We start from the raw sequence: 6,495 nt of genomic DNA, 5'->3' as shown, positions 1-6,495 counted from the left end.
TCCAAGGTGGTTGTTTCTTTATTGAGTCTGAATAATATAATATGCATTTTCAGAGTGTATATTGAACAAGAGGCTAGAAAACTTCAAATGCTTCACTTGTTACAAAACTGATGAAAAGTCGTGTTACATTCATTACATGGAGGAAACACTCTCATATGCAACTTGTTTTGCTGGACAATATATAAGCAGACTGAAATAAATATTTGACAAATTAGAAACAAGGGAAGTAGTACATGAACTAACTGTATTGATACAATGGAAATTAAATATTACTGAATGCTTTAATGGCATTTCATTAAAATTGTCCTGGTGTATTGATGCTGATATGTTTTCTTCGATACAGTCCTATGACTTCAGTAATTTTCTCTTTTCCTGTGAAGGTGGAGGTGTCAAGCCACAGATAAATAGATTACTAGCTTGCTGAAGGTAAGTTTATGGTAAAATGGAGCCTAACTTCATCTGTAGACTTTTGCTTTCCTGATGTTATATATTGCAACTCCCACTACAGCTGTTGCTGAAATTTGGAGGAATGCTTTCATTATCTTCACCCTGAATAAATACACCATACATGTTCTTGTTAATTTTGTTCTTTATACAAAAGAAAGAATAATGTGGGTGCCTTCATATCATGGAAAATTTTCTCAGAAACACAATCTGGTTTGGTCCTATCAGACCAAAAATGCTTTATGCCCACGGGTACAAATAATGAGTTTTTTATTTAGCTGGCAGTCCAGTTTCTGTGGAAGTGCTGTAGAAAGTCAGCCTTCTGCAGGACTTACATATACTTTATTGTTAATACAGTCATGATGTAAAATATTTTATATCAATTTTTGATATAAAAATATTTTGATATCAAATATTTTTGATATCAAATATTTTTGATATCAAATGATGTTGTTGAAATAATCAAGACAACTCTTTCTGGACAAGTCTAGCACTTTCTGATTATTTCTATGTGAAGAATGATTAGCTGACCTCAGGATGCTTGCTTTACCTGGGGAAGTGAACGATACTTACACAGCTGTTGAGTCTCACCTCCTATTCTGTCATTCATCCATTTTTTTAACATGCAACCACCTTTCTAAACTAAGTCCTGACCTTTAAATAGCCACAAAAAGAGAATGTTTAAAGTAAAAGTTGAAAATCCAAGGCATTTATCAAGTTAGTAGCAAGTGAAATGGGAAAGAACTAGAATCTATCTTCATTCAAAATAACCTATTTTCTTGTTCATGACTTACCATTTGCATATGTAAGTCTGTGCTTGAATAGGGTTTTTGTTCTACACATTATGTGCAATGCTTTGCATTGTAATGAAAAATCAATGTTCTTAATTTGCAAAAAGGAGGCTTCTAATAATATTTTTAAGGTTTATGTTTTTAAGAAGGAGATCATGATTTCTATCACAGTAGGAGGAAATTATAACTTCCTAACAATTAAGCTTGCAAAATGTTATAGGAATGTGTCCTTAAGGTTTCTTTCTGTAATTGAACATTAACAGGCAAATTAGTCTGAATGCAATAGAAAGGTATCTTGGAAGTTTTCTTGTCAAATTGAGCAGCTTACTGCACTTCACTGAAAAACAGCAGAAAACTGGCCAAGATATCTTTCACACATGAGAAAGTACATTAAAAATGATACTATGGTCTTGCTCACAGAGTCTGCTTCTGGATGATTGAATTCCCATTGCAAAGCACTTCACTTTCTTTGTAACTCCAAGCCAATGACTTGCCCTCTCTTTTGTGCTGGCTCCAGGATGCTGCAAGAGGTGAAGGCAGGGTAGGAGCTGCCTGGCTCAGGAGTAGGTCTGTCTGGGGAAAGGGGCAGCAGAGACAGGATGTGCTGTCCCATGAGGGGCAGACACATGCAGACAGCCTGGGAATTGGTTGTACTTGCTACTACCACTCTTATCTCCCTTTCTTTTTGGAGATCCCAAAAATTCAATACTGTAAAAGCATGGTCATGGACCTGCTTGTGGAGCCAAATTCCAATCAATAAACTAGTATGGATAGCTAATATGTCACTTTCTGTGTTTTTGCTTCTTTTAACTGAGAAATCTTTTATTTGGAAAATACACTTGGTGTTCTGGTTCAGGACAGACCAACACACGGTAAAGAAATGATGCTGAGAAACCCCAAGTTTAGTTAATGAGAAATATATCAACAAGATGAGAAATTTACAGGAAAACTGAGAATGAAATTTTTGTCCTGTGAAAGGCAAAGGGAAAACACACCATTCTGAGCCAGAATTCTTCTTCTTCTGCTAAATTAGTGTAGTCTTTGCAAAGAAGACAGGAAGATTGTGCTGGGATTTCCTCAATTGTTTATCAATTCTTAATCAAACATAATCATTGTAAATGTGGCTCTTTTCTTCCCAGTGAAGTTTTTTCTTCAGAAGAAAATGTGGATTCAGCAAAATTGATTGAGTTTGTGATAACTTATGGAATCTGTCAAATAAGAAATGTAATTGTGTCTGGATATTTTTAACTGGATCTTACAGGTGTGCAATACAGTACAGTGAGTCCATCTATTCAATGCCAGAGTGATACACTGAAAGATATTTCAGCTGGCTGAATCAAAGTGTTTTGGCTTGGGTTTTTCTTTTTGTTGGACTGCATGTGGCTTGGGAACCATGGCTGCATAAAGCTCTGACATGCAAGGTGGAATGATCTCAGACTGCAGATTTTGATCACTTAGTTAAAAGTGTTTTGATGTGCAGCTGTGTGGCTAAGGCAAGAGAGTGTGCAAGCACTGGGAGCTGCTTGTTGGAGGGAAATAGCTGAGAGCAGGAGCTGCTTTTCCTGCTGTGCTGGGTAAAACTGCCTCACACTGTGTGCAAGGGCTGCTTAGCTTTAGGCTACACCACTGTGATTTAACCCCAGCTGGCAACAAAGAGCAATGGAGTTACTTTCTCACTGCCTGTTCCTGCCCCTCCAAAAACTTGTGGGTTGGGGTAAAAACAGTTAAATAATGGAAACAAAGTAAAATATACTAATATTGATACTAATGCTAATACTATTATTAATAAAAAGGAGACAGAAAAATAAAACCCGAGACACACACCTGATGCCCAGTACAATCACTCACCATCCACTGGCCAATGCCCAGCCCATCTTCCACAGTGCCTGGCTCCTCTTGGCCAGCTCCTCCCAGTTTATACTCTGCATGAAATCCTGTGGCATGGAATTCTCTTTTGGCAAGATTGGGTCAGCTGTTCTGGCTGTGCTCCCTCCTGTCCTCTTGTGCACCTGCCTGCCGGCAAAGCATGGGAAATGGAAAGCCCTTGACTCAGGGTAAGCCCTGCTTAGCCACAACTAAAATATCAGTGTGTTATTAACATATTCCCTTACTAAATCCAAAACACAGCACTGTACCTGCTGCTCAGAAGAAAATTAATGATAACCCAGCTGAAATCAGGACAAACATTTCTGGAAAATAATCATGGAAGTTACCAGCCTGTTCAGTCAGCTTTCCCTCCAATGTTGATTTTTAGTTGGCTGCAAATACAAACTCTCTTATTCAGTTTCCAATTCTGTTAATACCAATGGCGACATCTCAGATGGGCTTAGGATCTACAGAAGGGAAATACCCACCTCCTTCCTCAGCAAACAAGCCCTGGGGCAGACTGATGGCTGTAGGAATCTAGGTTGCTACCTCCCTGTTGAAAGGAATACCAAAAATACCTACAGCTTTGTATTCCCCCGCAAATTTGCAGCAAACCCTGTAGTAAGCCTTCTGGAGGTATTATTGTCTATTAGCGATTTAATGGTGTGAAGACTTGATAGTGGGTACATAGTATAAGAGAAAATTGTATTGTCAGTGGCAGCAGTTGTTTAGGAAAAGTGTATAGAAGTTAGGAGACATGAAAAATAGAGGTTGTGAGCACTTGTGTACCTAGGTATAGGTGTACAAGATTTCTTTGTGCTTTTAATTTATAAACTCTGATCTTACATATTCTACTTCTATATATTATAAAGCAACTGATTTATCTTCAAATTAGCTGAAATGTGTTCTAAAAGCTTTGAAAACACAAACAATTAAGAGGGTCTTGATGTGTAGAGGTAAAGTAGACAGCCCTGGTACTGAAGTACAAAACATTTGGCAGAGTGGGAGAATGGAGCAAGGTAAAAGGAGAGTTTGGAAACTACTGTGAAATACAGCAGACTTTCTTGGTAAAGGCCATCATGTTCTGGAAGAAAAGTACTTATTACTCCTGATGCATTTCTTCCCAAACAGTCTCTCATTAAAGTAAATACTTAGCTGTCTGTCTCCAAAACAGCCCCTATCATTTTTTAAATCCTTTCCTGTTGAAGAAGCTTTTCAGAAAGCACCAGGAGGCAGCCATGAAGGCAATCTAATGATAGACCTACAACTATATCTTGCTCTTCAATCAATGCTTAGTATGGAAAAAAAAAAAAAAATCATCAGTTGACTGTATTTATCTTCTATTTCCAGATATCTGAAAGACAGCTTTGAAAGTCTGCATCTGTTGGACAAATATTTGATTGATCAGTGGTGAAAATACTCTTGTACTGTGAAGGTGTAATGTACTTTGCAAAACCACTGTTAATTAGCCCTGGGAATGGCAGGATGCATTTTAGAGATATGTACCTCCTTCTGTCTTCCCTGAAGAAGAATTTTTTATGGCCAAAACTGCCCTAATTGAAAAATTCAGCAGAAAACTAGCATTAATATGCTGCCATTTGTGGCAGGTAAGCTGGTATTTTGTGCTCTTGGAGCACTTTCTTCCTCAGTCTGATGTTCCTTATCTCTGTTTTGTGTCATGGTGAAGAAGAGTCTGGAGTGGACAGCATAGAAATTAGGCTTACCTATTGTATCCTTCCCCTTCTTCTTTCAACTCCTGCTTGAGATCCAGTCTTTTGTGGTGAAAAGAATAATTAAAAAAAAAAACCACATAGAAATTATGTAGGCATAAAACTGCTATCTGTAAATCCATATTATGCTTTTTCTTTTTTTTTCTTCTGTTCCATTAACTCCTATATATGCCTAAAACTCAGAGATTACCTCCAGCTATATGAATCATATTAAAATACGGTGGTTTTGCTTATGGGAGCTGTCAGCTGTTGCAATTCTGCCCCATATGTAAGTATGCATATACAGTGCTCCCTGGTATGGAGAGTCTCTTTTCTTGTCTGACAGGGCAAAGTGACATTTAGCCACTCTACTGCATTTTGCAGTTGGTTCTTGATTGTGTTTTTGTATTTTAAAAGTGCTGTGTTGCTGATAGTGCCATAACCCAGATGTACATACAAATTGATTCCTCAGAGTGGCAGCCATAAAAGTGAGAAGTAATTATGATGATAATAATAGGATCACATAGAATGTTATGAAAATAATATTTTTCTTTACAAAATAAGACTTTAGTGTCATTCCATTCACTTAATGAAAATAAAAGCATGTACTGTCTCTGGGATCAGGGAGAGAATAGAAGCCTTCTCATCCCAGGAGAACACTTCAGTTACAGCTATGGGCTTTATTCGGTTTTATACAGTGAAAAACAAAAGTCTTTCTGTTTAAAACTGAAATTTCCATATTCAACAAACCTTCTGCAACACAGAGGATTTTCCATGTGCATTTTCACAGTGCTTTCAACTGAGAAATCAATACAAATTTGAACCTTATGTGCCAGGACTCAGATCAAGATTCGAGCATGGTGTATGCATACTGTGTCCCCAAGTTAATGCTTTTGCTCCAATGCTATTTTCATCTGCTTGAACACCAAATGGTAGCAGCTGCAACTGCTCTTGATGTTGAAGCCCAAGAAGGTTGTGGGAGAGGTTTCCAGAACACAACTCTCAGGCAAAAGAATGAGCTAAGCAAGGAGTAGTTTGAGTTTGGCACAGGCTTGGCATAAAAAAAAAAGCAAAACCTTTGGGCATGTATAGGCGTATAGGTTTCTGTAGTACTAAATGGCAGCTGGGCAAAACCCAGAAAGTGTGCTACTGCTAAATTCTACCTATTCTTTAAAGAACAGCAGACCTTTCTCTCCACAGGCTTTGTACTGAGGGTAATTGCTCTATATGTGACAGAAATCACATTTCTGATTTCACTCTGATAGATGAATTTTAAACAGAGAATAAAATACAGTTAAGTCACATAGGCCTAATGACAACCCCATGAAGATCACAGCTGCAACTCAAATCCCATTAGCATCAGATGAGTAATGCAGAACTCTTTTCATGACCTCACCTGCTTAACTCTTCATACCAGTTCTGGACAGAAGCAAATTTGGAATCCTACATATGACATATATGCAATATACCAGAGGAGGTTCCCTCACACAACCACTGTACAGCGTGTATAACATTTTTTTTAATAATTTCTATAGGAAAAGGTAGTACAGTTTTATAGTGTGATATTTCTCATTTATGTGGCTTTTAAAAAAATGGACAAGCATTATGTTGTTCTGTAGCATGATTTCTAATTATCTTACTTGGATTTGATGTGCAATATAATTAATTCCCCTGAGTCAAATCTG

Source organism: Onychostruthus taczanowskii, unplaced genomic scaffold (genome assembly GCF_017590055.1).
Source record: "Onychostruthus taczanowskii isolate IOZ18803 unplaced genomic scaffold, ASM1759005v1 scaffold4, whole genome shotgun sequence".
Lineage (NCBI taxonomy): Eukaryota > Metazoa > Chordata > Aves > Passeriformes > Passeridae > Onychostruthus > Onychostruthus taczanowskii.
This window is presented reverse-complemented; position numbering follows the sequence as displayed.